Source organism: Gorilla gorilla, chromosome 17 (genome assembly GCF_029281585.2).
Source record: "Gorilla gorilla gorilla isolate KB3781 chromosome 17, NHGRI_mGorGor1-v2.1_pri, whole genome shotgun sequence".
Classification (NCBI taxonomy): domain Eukaryota; kingdom Metazoa; phylum Chordata; class Mammalia; order Primates; family Hominidae; genus Gorilla; species Gorilla gorilla.
Genome location: NC_073241.2, coordinates 84066347 through 84082123, shown reverse-complemented (window position 1 = coordinate 84082123; position 15777 = coordinate 84066347). Strand labels below are relative to the sequence as shown.

At 37.4% G+C, this 15777-nt stretch overlaps 1 protein-coding gene and 1 pseudogene across 2 annotated transcripts in view; both read right to left on the bottom strand.

Annotated features, from left to right (window-relative positions):
- Window positions 1–15777, bottom strand: part of RAB27B (RAB27B, member RAS oncogene family) — a 176348-nt gene that overhangs the window by 143373 nt on the left and 17198 nt on the right. The gene's annotated exons all lie outside the window — the stretch shown is intronic.
- On the bottom strand, window positions 5178–6016 carry LOC129528281 (small ribosomal subunit protein uS2-like; annotated as a pseudogene).

The following is a 15777-nucleotide window of genomic DNA, read 5'->3' as shown; positions in this document are numbered from 1 at the left end:
ATCCTCAGCACTGAGACAGAGCCTGGCACTCAAAAAATGAATGAATTCCTTCAGTGAACTCAGTATCTGATGCTTCCACAGTACTTACTAACTTCTGTTGGGTTTACTGTGTCCTTCCTCTGTCTCTGCAACTAGATCATTAACTCTGGGAGAGCTGTCAAAGGCTGGGTCTTTGTTTCTTTAGTGTTAGCCAAATTGACTAACGATGAATAGGTGTTGTATCAGTGACAATGAAAAGAAAGGAGGAAAAGAAGGAAGGAAGGAAGGTCCAATTTCTATATAGTTGTTCAGTGCAATTTAAAACTTTAAACATTAAAAATTCAAGTAAAATTTGTAATGTTATCCTTCTGTACTCAAGCAAATAAAAAACAAAGATTCCTAACATTTCAAGAGATAGTTACGTCTTCACATTGCTGACTGTAAATAGAATATTTGTTTTCTAATATTCTAGCACTGGATCATTATAAGATTCTAAAAATGATCATTTAATTGATAAAAAATGGAAGGAAGCAGTTCCCTTTACAAATATGAATGGACAGAGACATACTAGAGTGACTAGTGAGGAAAGCTGGAACTTCCGTTGCACATAAATATAGCATGAGTCATTTATCTTTTTAGTTCAAGCACAGAATTGTTGAAATTATGACATTAATTGATGTGAAATCCCAAACATCAATGATGAGCCATTCAATAACAGTAGGTATATTTAAAAGCTTGTCTCTATGGATTTCTAAACAGTACTTATTTTTAAAAGTCCAAAACAAAGAGCACAATTACTAAGAGGTATTAATTGACAGTATAAAACACAGCTAACATTATTAGAGCTTGAAGCAAAACAAAAAAACAACCAACCCCCCACCCAAATCCAAAGCCTCTATTTTACACTTATGAATATTAGAAAAATGTTATTCCTTTCTTCCTTCTGTATTAGCTCTCCTTATGTCAAGATAAGTCGCTAATAATTGTAGCTTTCTTTGGACTCTTTTATCCCACTCAGTAGCTTTTAAAAAATATAACATTCTTTTTAGAAATAAAAAAATTGTTTTTCAGTTTTCTTTGTAGGTGGAAGTGAAACACAATCTAGAGAACTCCTCTGCAATCTCTGATAATACAGTTGAGTAGGAGGGTAACTCATTAGGAATTAGCAGATGTTGGCACCTGTCGTAAGGAGTTAGGATCTGTGAGCCAAAACTCCTTTGGCTGAGGATATACCCCAGCAGGTCTTAGAGACTGAGAGTTAGAGCAAGGGATTTGGGCTGGAAGGAAGTTAAGAGGTCTACTTGAGATTGGTTGCCTTTGGTGAAGTCAAGCTGCCATTGGGGCTCAGAAAATGATTCTCCAAAACCTGGCGTTTCAGCATGTGAGTGCTTTGAAAATGGAAAGGCCATAGAAATAAACCTAAGAACCAAGTTCTCTCTCTGACTTTCCCCTACCTCCCTGTCTCTCAGATCCTCTTTCCAGAATCACTGGAAGGGACTCTTTCTGAAATGTTCTTATCTAAGGAAGATTCTTTGCAAAAGAAATGCGATTGTCTTAAGGCCCCCTCCCTAGAAACCCCATCAAATAACCAGGAAGGATCACACCAAGGAAGAAGAAAAGAGATTGGGAGTCATCACCATGCCCAGACAGTCTTTTCACCTATTCTTCTAAGGGCAACTCCCAGAAGTTACCTGGGGAACTTTACCTGCATAATAAGACACCCCGTGTTCTGCCCCTCACCTTCCATAATTTGTCCCGTCCATCTTTCACAGAGAATCAGAGACTAGTTTACAAAATGATGTCTGCCTCCTGGGTCTGTACACCTTTCTTCTATGAAGAGCATATGTGAACCTCAACCATTTAGTTCCTCTTTGAGTTTCATACTTTGGGTATGGCTTCTGTGTCCACACATGCATTAAAATAAATGCTGTATGCCTTTTTCATCTATTAATCTGTCTTTTGTCAGTTCATTTTCAGTGAACCTATAAAGGACAGATGGGAAGCTTTCCTTTGACCCCATCACCACTGTTTGTGAAAATGCAATGTCTATGCATCTGTGTCAGAATCACCTGAGTTACTCATTAAACATGCAGATTTGTGCCTCAACCCAGGTTGGGTCCATCTATCTGCATTTTACCAGCCTCCCCAGGAGACTCATAGTCCCACTATAGTCTGAGACCATGTTTTAAGCCATACACAAAATATCTGTAACTACTGCCTTTTTTCACACTCAAGAGGACCACACTGGTTTAGGGAGTTTTAAATCAATGTAAACTTGAGTGATTCGTTTGGAAATGGTTGTATTTTATTAATAAGAAATTATTTGTGACATATATCATAGTGAATCCCAGTGTGTTAAGGCATAGAAATGAGAACTGCTGTGAGGTTCTGGGACAATCTATATCATCAAATTCCGACAATAATCATTCTGACTTCTACAGAGCACTCCAAAGTCCCTTTATTGCTTATATCTTTATCACACCATCCTCACAGGAAATGTGTAAATTCTTAAGAGAACTCAGATGATTTTGTAGATATAATTAAATATTATAATTTTAAATAGAGTAGGACCAACCACTGAGAAAGTCTTGTTTTTGTTTAGTTTTTTGTTTTTGAGACAGGGTCTCACTCTATTGCTCAGGCTGGAGTGCAGTGGCACCATCTCATCTCACTGCAACCTTCACTTCCCTGGGCTCAAGTCATCCTCCCACCTTAGCCTCCCAGGTAGTTGGGACAACAGCAACATCACCAAGCATGGCTAATTTTTGTATTTTTTGTAAATATTGGGTTTTACTATGTTGTCCAGGCTGGTCTCAAACTCCTGGGTTCAAGTGACCTGCCTTCCTTGGTCTCCCAAAGTACTGGGACTATAGGCAGGAGCCACCATGCCCAGCCGAGAAACATTTAATAAAGTCTTTATGCACAAAATCTTTATGAGAATATAAAATACTCAAGCTGCAAAGTTCTATTTACACAATTTAATAACTAACATTGGCTCTGAAACCCATGCATATTTTGGAATATCATAATTATTTGGTAGGCAAAGTATGAGAAGCAAAGGAATTTAAATGAACTCATATACGTGCAGGTGGGCACAAACACACAAACACATGTGCACTGAAATGTCAAGACCTATTATTCAGATTTTGTTTAAAAGTCTTCTCACACTCCTCAGACTGAATTATCCACTGTGGTCATTCATTAAGCATCATCAGCCATCTTTCTCAATTCACAATTCATATCCATGGCAAAATGGCATTGGTATTACCCAGGTTTTTATTTTTGTTTAAATCTATTTAAGACTAAAACAAAATGAATGTATTAAAAGGACTTTGCTAGTTTATCCACGTCATTTGGAAGTAGGCCATAGATATTAACAATCACTATTATATTAACTAGTATTCTTCTATAAGGTAATATGAAAGCGAGACATTGGGCTGGCAAATTTTCATCATCAGGAGGGGACAGAAAAAATTATGCAAGATACAGTTCTTCTTTCACAAGCAAAAATGAAGGCAGTCGAGGAGAAACTTGAGGCTATATAGGATTGGAGATTGTGGGGAGGAGGTGCTGCTCTATGGAGAGTAGGCTGGGGTGTAACAAAGCCAAACATAAAAATCCTGTCTTGGTCTTGCCTGGCAAAACTTTACAAAATAATCCGAAGCAGATACACATTTTTTAGATACATAGAGACTGATTTTATTTTATTTACAGGGAAACATTAAATCTCTGTACTGTTTTTCTTCACTATCAGGAAGCATATTCTCATCATAGCCCCTAAGCCAGACTTCTTAGATAAAGGTTGGTTTGTGTTATATAAGTTAGTATGTTACTTGAGGCAAAATCATTATGAAATGCAAGTATACAAAAAGTGAATTGTGGATTGAGTATAATAAGAAATCTTATGCATTAAGTATTTAACACACACCAGCCATTTTGCTAAGTGCTTTACATATACTGATTGTGTTTCCATCATAATTCTGTGATGAAGGCACTATTATTCTCTCAATTTTTTGGATGACAAAACAAAGGCTAATTAAAGTAAAGAAGGACAGCAGGTAGGTACTAGAGCCAGAATCTGCATCAAAGCTGATTTATTCCAGCCTCTCTATCTTAATAGTAAGCTTGAATGCCTCCAAAGACGAAAAGAGTGTTAACTACATAAAAACAATTAGTTGTAAGATTCTTATATCTACAAGCATCTCTGATCTGTATAAAATAAGGCCAAATTTGTTTTTCAAAAACGCTTGCAATATTTCAGGAAGCTTTTCATGGAATAAAGTATGACCCATGTAGCAATACTTCAAAACAAGTCTTTAAAGATTATTGACACCACTGAGGGCTCAGGTCTTACCACAAATCCTCCCAATAGCAGTAACATTCTTACCATCCAGAAACCAAAGTCAACCTCCTGATTTTTGTCTCATCCGACTGGCAATTAGGAGTCTTACCTCATACCTGAGATCTAACTTATGGATATTCTTGCCATCTGATGACACTGGCATAATCTTCAAGTTTTTCTTCAGTTGTGGACTATTTCATTTTTAGAGGGAATCCCTACTAATTTCAGTCTTCTCAAACAAAGACTAAAACTTGTCAGTGGACCTCCTTGTCCACCTGCATCTCCTTGAAGCTTCATCTCACATATCAATATCTTGTGGCATGCTTCACCCATATAGAGTGAGACCGCCTCCCTTCTCAGTTTTCATAGCATCCTGCATATCTGTATCCTGTGATTGGCATCGCTGTATATTAGTTGCTATTTCATCAACCAGACTGCAGTATCCGTCTTTGTATCTATTTATCTTGGCCAGCAGGGTAGCTAATAAATATTTATAAATACTTATATTTACTTTATTAAATATTATAAATAATAATATATACTATAATAAATATAAATATTTATAAATACTTATATATAAATATTTAATAAATATTTATAAATATATATAAATATTTAATAAATATTTATAAATATATATAAATATTTAATAAATATTTATAAATACTTATATTTATAAATATTTATGAATACATATCCCAATAAATATTTATAAATACTGATTGACAGCATGAATGCTTCTAATGACTCTTTTAAAAATTTTTTTGCTTTTATTATTATTAATGTTCTTAGAAGCTGATGGTTATTTTTCATCAAGCTTATTTTCATCTTGCTTTAGAGTCTGTGGAAGAACAGCTTAAGACCTCTCAGTGGTTGTTCCTACCCATCTGGTGGCCTGAGCAGTCGAGTTGCAGACCAGGCTTCTGTGGCAGGCCAAGAGCTCCAGTCTCGAGTAGGGAACTGCTGAGTGGGCCCAGGGGTATCTGCAGGCTGAGTAGCAGTGAACTCAAGATATGCAGCAGTCCATTTACCCTGAAATTCCTCCTGGGAATTTCAGCCACAGCCTGCTCTTCCTATTCAATCTCTTCAGGATCCCTGTAGAAGTAGCGATCAGGCATGACCTCCCATGGGCGTTCACGGGAGATGATGCCATGCTTATGCAGAACTTCCCAGGCTGGCATCCACCATGTCAGGCCCACTGAGGGGCCTCTCTTGTTGTTACATGGGATGGCAATGTCCGCACAGCAAAGAGGAGAATCTGTGTGACCCAGAGCAATGGTAGGCAGGTTAGTGTAAGATGCCTGTGTGAGAGGCTGGGATCGGTAACCACCAGCAGACGCAGCTCCTGGAAGGCTGCCTGGATCTGGTGCGGGAAGGTTCCAGGAGCAAAGTGGCCAGCAATAGGAGTGACTCAAGTGGTAGCAGCAAACTTCAGCAAAGCCCACTTGACAGCGTTCCTGGAGAATATGACACTGAATCAGCAGGGCTTTCAACAGTGATGATGGCATGAGCCACCAGCAGAAGCTTCTCCCAGGTCCTCTTCAGATTTAGGATGCAGATGCCATCACTTTTCCTTTTGCAGATGTACTGTTCCACTTGGAAGTCAAGCTTGGTGCCACCCAAGTGAGTTCCTGCTGCAAGAAATTTGAGGACATCCTCCTCTTTCATGTTCAGGACATCACAGGCTCTGGCCATTGTAAAAGTTTCCCTTGAAGTTCTGAGAGGAATTCAGAATAATGTCATATGGACCCTCTCTGGGTAATATGGAAAGGCTACTATTATTTTTAACTGACACATAATTATTGTACATAATTATGGGATATATTGTGATAGTTCAATACATGTATACAATGTATATGTAATGATCAAATAAGAATAATTATCATATCCATTACCCCAAACATTTGTCATTTGTGTGTATGTGATGAAAAGAATGTTTTCTGAAATATTTTTCTTCCTCAGATAGCCTTGGGCCTGACCCTCTCTATATTCTCCTTCAAAAAGAAACAAGCTGTTGGGTCTAGATTGCTAATGATGAGATATAGTCACCTATTGTCTAAGCCTCAAAATGCTAGAATATCAGTATAGCCCAAATCTTAAAGGAAAATAAAAACAGGTTTTTATCTTCTCTTAGAAGATTTCTTTATCACATTTTGAAATAAAAATAAATAACTAAAACTTTGCCCTAAAATGAGACAGGAAAGGTAGAAGAAATATTAAAGATCCAAATCTGCTAATCATTTTGAATGGGTCCAATATGAGCTACCTAGGAGATATACAAGTAGCCATGGCTCACACACTTTCCAATGAATGAAATCAATCTATCTTCTTAATATAACATTTATTCACTGTTTATTTTAATAAGTTAGCACAATGGTAAAAAGCACAGATTCAGGCAAATTGCTTGGCCCAAATTATCTCGAGGGATGATTGCTGGATATAAATTACATCAGAATCACTCCTCTAGGCACTGGTTTTCACCACTAACATCTCTCGTCTGGACTGTGATGTGATATCTCTGTAACTGGTCTGTGCTTCTCCCCAGCTCCCTTACGGTCGATTTCCTAAGGGCACTCAAGTGAACCACTAACACGTGACAGAGCATGTCTCTTATTTTTCCCACCTCTTCAAGGGTTTCTCATGTCACTGGGCATAAAGGCCACAGTTCTATCAAGGATCTATGAGCTGATTCGCTCTGTCCACTCTGGCTCTTTGTTGTGTATCTGATCTCACCTCCTATTACTCTCCTCTCTCCCTCTTTATTCTAGCCATATTTACCTTCTTGCTCTTCCTGGAATGTGACAAACACACTGCTATGCAAGGACCAGGCATCCACCAGTCATCATTCCCTCTGCCTTAGGTGCTTTTTCCTGCATTTATTGTCTGAATGGCTCATTCCCTCACTGATCTCAGGACTCTGCCTAAGTTCCACATGGACTGAGTTTTCCTCCCTCATGATTCAATGCAAATCAGCTCCTACTCTCTCGGCCCTTGATCTTCATTAATTATTCACATCTGACATATTATAGCTGCATTTCCATATTTGCATTGTACTGTCTGGAGCTCCAAGATAACAGGAACTCTATTATCAGCCCCTAGAAGAGGATCTGATTCATAGTAGGAACTCAATCAATATGGGCTGAATGAATAATAGAATACCGCCACAAAAAGAGCTTCTAATTCAGTTATGTTAATATAGTGACATAAAATGCTGAAAATTACAGTGACACAAAATGTTGAAAACTACAGTATGTAAAAGCTAAATAGCACAATAGCTGAATGAGATGCTGCAGAGTAGTGTGGAATTAAGAACCAGATACACAATCATTGGCTTAGGCAATAAGAGTGGGTGTCCAAGAATGCTTGAGATTATGTTATACAGGACCAGGAAGAAAAGTGATTTTCTCTGTTTCTATCTAGGCTTGAAAATCTTGTTCCAAATTGGAAGACACACTTCTAAGGATTGCCAGCAACTTCTGCAGGCTTCCAAAAGTAGTACATGGTCTGGTCATCCTGCCAAAAGCTGACCTCACAGGGTGATTGACATAGATGCAAAATTTGCAAGGCTTTCCTGCACACTTTAGGAGGCATGAGTCCTATTATCAAGGTCCTGGGATATGGCCAACATCCACAGAGGAAAGCACAGTGTTATGCAACTGGAAGCTTTTGGTCTTCATATGCAAGTGGGCAGCATCCTCCTTGTGGTTAGACTCCAGGGATTTGCTGTTTTCTGTCTCACAGTCTAGAAACATAGAAAATCTGGAAGCCAGACTGCCTTACACCTACCACTCAGCTGTCTTCAGGGCACTTGTTCTCATAATTACTTGCTTTATACTCAGAAAATGCAAATAAACTTGATTATTAGCAGAGGCAAAACACAGAAATGAAGGCCAATCTATTGCAGACATAGCAAATGTATTCTTAGTAAATAAATTACAAATGATTTAAATGACCTTATACTTTATAATATTTGTATGACTGACCCCAACTTCCTCCTGCCTTCCGTTCTGATAGATTTAAGTAACATCATATACATGTACTTTTAGGTTTTTGAAAAACAAGCTAGGATGCTTATAAACTCAGAAAGATGAAACTGCTTCCAGGCAATTTAATCATCAAATAAACCACATGTACGATAATGACTTCAACACTGTATTCCACCCACCATTACGACTGCCAGAAAGGTCTCTCCTGTAAGTTTCCTGAAGGACAGTGTTACAAGAGGCTTACAGTTTCCTCCAGGGTGATAATTAAGTCATTTTGCAAACAATTGCCTTAAAGGCTTTCTCCTGGTCATTTGTCCTAATCAGAAAAATAAGACTGCTTTAGATTCTCTTTCCCTTTCAAGCTTTGCATATGAAAACATTCACTCCTCTATGAAAAGCTGCATTAACTTTTACGCTGAAATATACTTTTATTTGTAGCACAAGCCTTCAGGCTAAAACAAACCCCTTAAGACTGATTTTGCCAGAAGGTAGAATGTCAGAATCCTCAGAGCTTGTTTTTGCAAGTATTTAACTCTACACTATGTCTTCAGATATTATAGAGGCCTTGACTTCTTACCTACTGCCACCTTAGGCAAAAGGAGAACTAAGCCATTGCCAGGAGGTAGGTCACTTTTTACTTAAAGAAAGCTTAGAGGCCAGGTACAGTGGTTCACCCCTATAATCTCAGCACTTTGGGAGATGGAGGTGGGTGGACCGCTTGAGCCCAGAGTTCAAGACCAGCCTGGGCAACATGGCGAGACCCTCTCTCTACAAAAAATACAAACAAAAAAAAAATTAGCTGGGCATGGTGGTGCACGCCTGTAGTCCCAGCCACTTGGGAGGCTGGGGTGGGAGGATGGCTTGAGCCCAAGAGTCAGAGGTTGTAGTGAGCTGAGATTGTACCACTGCACTCCAACCTGTGCAACACAGCGAGGCCTTGTCTCAAAAAAAGAAGAAAAAAAGAGCTTAGAGTTCTTGGTTCAGTAGCACAGTACATAAAATTGGAATGATTCTTAGTAGCTTCTCATGGCCACTATATTTCTTAAAAGCCAGATGCACAACAGTGAACTTAGTATACTAACTTTTGTGTGACAAAAGGGAGGAAATAATATATATTCATCTTTGACTGTATTGGCAAGTGGAAACACTGAATAGGTGATAAACCTCTTTAGCTTTAAGGAACAGGGCTGTGGGTGACATCGTGGGATGGGCAGAGGAATGTAGGTGAGTGTTCTAATGTTGTCCTTTTGTATTTTTCAAGTTTTGATTTACTAATTCAAAATTTAAAGGGTCTCATAGGAAGATATGGTCTTAGTAACATTTAACTGTATTTTACCTTATCTTTGAAAATTATTGTGATACCACTTGCCTCTTAGGTTTTGTATGCTAGGGACACTATTTAGTATCCATGACTTCCAGAATAAATGCTTTTTATGAAAGTAGGTTATTAGATTATCATCATGACCAAAAACCTAGGTAGAGTTTATTGAAAATAAAGAACAAGTTTTAGTCTTGTCATATGTTTTCATCAATTTCTCAGCCCCCTTTCTTCTGTTAATAAAAATGCACTAGCAGTAAAATCTCATTTCATTCTTTATATTATCTATCTATCTATCTATCTATCTATCTATCTATCTATCTATCATCTGTCTATGTCTATCTATCTATCACTTAGTGAGAGCCTGCTATATACTGGCTTATATATCCCAAGCTTTACATTTTACAAATGAAGGAAGCTGTGGCTCAGAACTTTTAAGAGACTTGCCAAAGTTGCTGATCCAGCATGTATACCTAGATCTAACTAATTAGAAAGCTCTCACTGTGCCAACAGGACCACTTTAGCCACTGCTGGGTCATGATTCTACTTGAGAGAAAGTGATACGTTGACTGGAGACATTCCACTGTCAAGCTGTGGAAACTCAGGCAGGTATCCTATAAATAAAACACTGGAAAGAAGGTCCTCATTTCCTTTCTTGTTCTAATATCCAGATGAGTTACATTAGATTGCTCTCTTTAATAAAAATAGGTTCTGGAAATTTGTGTTGGAAAAAATGGTCTGAATACTAAAATGTTTATTCAACGTAAGGATAGCAAGAATGACTTATCATTTCCTTCATATCCCTGAGGCTCTATAACTCTTTCTATTTAGACATCTAAGGGGTTAGGAGGACAATGTCCAAGAATTGTTTCATTATCTGGGGGATTAGCTAATAGAAAGTATAAGAAACAATCATTCTTATAGGAAGATCCTTAACATTACTGCCTTATCCAGAATCAATCAAGTAACTGAATTTTAATAATTACAGCCATGAGATGAATTCTTCCTCCATGACCTTGTTACCAGACCATGAACAAACCATAAAAGACAATAATAGGTAAGTGGGACTATATCAAATTAAGCTGTTATGAAAATAAAGAGGCAAGCTGCAGAATGAGAGAAGAACATATTTGCAATACATATATCTTACAAACAATTTGTATCCAGAATATACAGATAACTCTTACACATCTACATGGGCAAATGATTTGAGTAGACATTTCTCAAAAGAAAATATATGAATGTCTAATAAGCTCACATAAAGAAGCTCAATACCATTAGGACTTCGAAGAAATGCAAATTAATCACAATGAGATACCACTACATACCCACTAGAAGGGTTAAACTTAAAAATATTAAGAATACGAAATGCTGATGGGAATGTGGAGAAACTATTTGTACTGGAGAAAGTAAAATGCAACAATCACTTTGGAATAAAATTTGGCAGCTTCTTACAAAGCTAAATGTACACTTAGCATGTGGCTCAGCCATTCCACTCTGAGGTATTCACCAAGAGAAATAAAAATGTGCCACACAAAGATTTGAAGATCAAAGGTCATAGCAACTTTATTCATAGCAGCAAAAAAAGGAAAAGAAAAAAAAAAGAAAGAAAGAATTGAAGTGTACATCAACAGGAGAATGGATTTTAAAAAGGTAGTATTTCTTTCTTTTTTTTTTTTTTTTTTTTTTTGAGACGGAGTTTCGCTCTTGTTGCCCAGGCTGGAGTGCAATGGCACGATCTCAGCTCACTGTAACCTCCGCCTACCAGGTTCAAGCAATTCTTATGCCTCAGCATCCCAAGTAGATGGGATTACAGGCACCCACCACCATGCCTGGCTAACTTTTTGTATTTTTAGTAGAGAAGGGGTTTCACCATGTTGGCCAGGCTGGTCTGAAACTCCTGACCTCAGGTGATCCACCCGCTTCAGCCTCCCAAAGTGCTGGGATTACAGGCATGAGCCACCACACCTGGCCAAAAGGTAGTATTTCTATATGGTGGAATACTATTGAGTACTAATAAATTAAAATGAAACAACACACAGCAAAACTCAAAAACATGACATGGAGTGAAAACAGACATACACAAAAACATACATATTGTATGATGCATTTATATGTAATTCCAGAGAAGGCAGATCAACTTGCAGTGACAAATAGCATATTAAAGGCAGCCCAAGGCTAGGGTTGACTGCAAAGAAGCATCAGGGAAATTTGGGGGGTGATAATATTCTCTATCTTGAAGACACCCATAGTTACACAGAGATATACATTTTTCAAGACTCATTGAGTTGTACAATTAAAATAAATGAGGCTTATTTTAGGTAAAGTATATTACAACAAAATTGTTTCATGAAAAACATTCAAGTAAGTTTTGTTCCACAACTAGCAAAAGGAGCAGATTAAATTAAAAAACAGATGAATGTGGTTATGTTCTAAAAAGGGATTTAAGGTAGAGGTATGTTATGGAAAAATCTGATTGCAATGTCTGGGATATGATAGGTGTATTAGTCCATTTTCACACTGCTGTAAAGAACTTCCCTGGGACTGGGTAATTTATAAAGAAAGGGGTTTAATTGACTCACAGTTCTTCATGGGTGGGGAAGCCTCAGGAAACTCACAATCATGGTGGAAGGGGAATCAGGCATGTTTTACATGGCACCAAGTGAGAGAGACAGCAAGAGAGGAAACCGCCACTTAAAAAACCATCAGATCTCACGAGAACTGATTCACTATCACGAGAACAGCATGGGAGAAACCACCCCCATGATCCAGTCACCTCCCACCAGATCCCTCCCTCAATACATGGGGATTATGGGGATTACAATTTGAGATGAGATTTGGGTGGGGACACGGAGCCCAACCATACCAATGGGTGATCAACAAATATTCATTTCCTCCTCTTTTCCAGTTATTTTTATGTGGAAAATGTAGCAATGTATTCAAAGGCAGTCAGCTATAAAATAAATAATGAGAAATATATGCAGAAAGACAAGATTATGACTCAGTGGTTAGTCATCTAAGAACAATCAGAGGAGTCTAGTTCAATACGTAGGCTCTTCTCTCTTACAAACCTGTGATTTCTCTTTACCTTCCGAAGTCTGGCATCTCTCTTTTTTTATTGTACCCATTTGGCAGGTAGCATATATTTTCTACATTGACCATTACATTTTTAAGCACACATTTTTCTTGTTCAACTTTGTCACAAGTTTCTAGAAGGCAAGAAGTATGTCTGACACCTCTTTTTATGGCTGATTTGAACCTAGTTGGTGTTCGATAAAAGTTGAACATATTATAAATGATTATATTGATATTCTTATGTTTGAAAAATCTTGCCTCTTCAATATTATTTAGTCAAATAATTTAGATATGATCACATCCATTTGAAGTGAAAAATTCATTTATTTAAGAGAACAAGTCATTTAAAGATTTCTCCTTTCTCCTGGTATGTTCACATTCATTTTTTTCACTTGTTTATTCTTTCAATAAACTTGTATTGAGCATCTCTCTTTGCCAGGCACTGCAGTAAGTGCTGGAAATACAAAGATTATTTTGTGCTCACATTTGAGAAAGATGCCAAACCCAGCAACACGTATTTCTAACAGAGTTGGATAAATATATCCTAAGAGATATGTGGAAAGGAAGAGAGATGATGCCAAGATGTACCAGATAAACTTCAAAATTAAATTTTGATCAATCTACTCATTAGCTAATATAAAACTCTGCAATCAAATTTAATGTTATTTAGGTATCTTAATGTAGATGGCCTATAACTGAAACTATAAATAAAGGTTGAGTTACTTTTGGCAATAAAATTGTGGTTGTTATTCTAGACAAAGGGAGTAGCCTCTTTGTCTTCTTGATGCCTAAATTCAATAAGCCCATCCAAGACTTAACTCTTAACCCATCCAGGGAAGAAGACTTGTGTGCATAAGACAACCAGAGAGTCAACAGTGAATGAGTAAACTATGATATGGTTCAAAACTGACCTTTGTGGAAAGTCCATGACTATGAAAGTAGGTTTTTTTCCACAGAGAGAATCATTTTGAGCAATTGTGAATGAGAAGCATGTCATTTGGAGGTGGTTTACTTACGCAGTCTTCTGTTGCAATTTGATGTATGAAGATAATCTGCACCAATTTGTTCTCTTTCTTTTTGCCACAAAAGGAAATAACATTTAAAAACTGTTCTTTCGAGTCCCTAAGACTTCCCATTCCTCATTATTACATCCCATGGGTGAGTGTACATTTCTCTTTGGCAAAACAGAGCTTATTTGTTCAAACTTTGCCATTACATACGACACTCCAGCAGTGTCCCATCCAATGAAAAACTCAAACGCTTATGCTATCTCTTTTGTCAGGGCTTTTCTACATGATATCTCCTTCCTGAAATTCCTCACTCAATTCCCTCCAAAACCCCCCTTAGCCTAGAAAATCCCTACTTATCCTCTGGTCTTATCAAAATATCACTTTCTTGGAGACGACTTTCTTGACTGCATCCTCCACACACACACCCAGAGACTAGAGAAGGCTTCCCTTTGTACTTCTTCATACAATTTATTAATTAGTTATTCATTTTCTATCTTCCTTATCAGTCTGCACTCTCCAGATGGGAAGACCCTGTTTCTATCTTGTTCATGTAATAGGCACCTAATAGCTATTAATAGCCTTTTTTTTAACTAAATGAAGAAATTTACAACAATAATGAAATTCAGGGAAATAAGACTTTCATTTTGCTAATGAGAAAACCATGGTAAAGTAGTTCTTTATTATAAAGTTAACTATCTCCATTTTAATAACATCCAATTAGATAATGTTGTATTTCCTTACTGCACTATTGGGTGCTATTATAAAACTAGGCTCTATTGAATATGAAAGTTACTTTTGCAGCAATATTTTGCAGCAATTCCATTTCATCATAATCGAGCATAGAAAAATAAAATTCTACATGAAGCAAAAGGCAGCACAAATTTTCTTAGATACTGCGGTTGCCTTACCTCACATCTTCCCATTTTGACCCTACTCAGTTTTACCAGACCATTCACAAATATCCCAACTTGCATGGTTTTTTAGAGGTTAACTGAATCAACCCCTACGAAACCAAGTAAACCAAGTAATACATACTATATTTTGGTAATATTATACATTTTTTAAAGTGTGTGTTGCTCTAAAGCCACTTCTTTAAAATGTGACACTACCAAAAAATATTATGTATCATTTGGTTTACTCATAAAATTATCCAGTTTGGCATGGTCCTGATATATGAAAAGTCCTTTCATGCAACAGGCATTTACTACCTAATTTTACTTTTAAATGGTTATAAATTCTATCACAAAAGTGTCAGCTGGGAGTGGTGACTCACACCTCTAATCCCAGCACCTTGGGAGGCCGAGGCGGGTGGATCACCTGAGGTCAAGAGTTCAAGACCAGCCTGGCCAACATGGCGAAACCCTTTGTCTACTAAAAATATAAAAAAATAAAAAATTAACTGGGTATGGTGGCAGGTGCCTGTAATCCCAGCTACTCAGGAGGCTGCAGCAGAAGAATTGCTTGAACCCAGGAGGCAGAGGTTGCAGTCAGCTGAAATGTACTCCAGCCTGGGCAACAGAGTGAGACTCCATCTCAAAAAAAAAGTGCCAGAAAAATTATCTGAAATAAGGCAAAAAGGCGGTCAGCATGTTCCAGTAATATCATATAAGGGCCATGGTCACCCAAGCATCGTCTAGATAGGCACAGCTCTGTCCCAGATAAATTTCTGTGATGTACAGTGTGGTAGCCTCAGAAAGTGTAGTTACTGAGCACAAGAAAAGTGGAGAGTGTGACTGAAGAACTGCTTTTTACATCATATTTCATTTTAATTAATTTAAATTTACATTTAAGTAGCCACGTTTCAATAGCTAGTGGCTACCTTACTGGACAGCACAGCACAGGTATAGAGGAATGCACTTAGTTTGTCTCATTTTTTGTTATTAATGAAAGGTTCTAGTCTTTGTAAAATTACTTGTTAATTGGTAGAGTTTTGTCTGTTAGATATGCAAATAATTTTTGTCTGGCAGAACAAGTAATGCCGAAGATTTATGGTAGATATTGGCCAGTTTTATAACGTGACTCAGTAATTTTGTTTTAACAAATCTTTGTTAAATTGTCTAGATACAC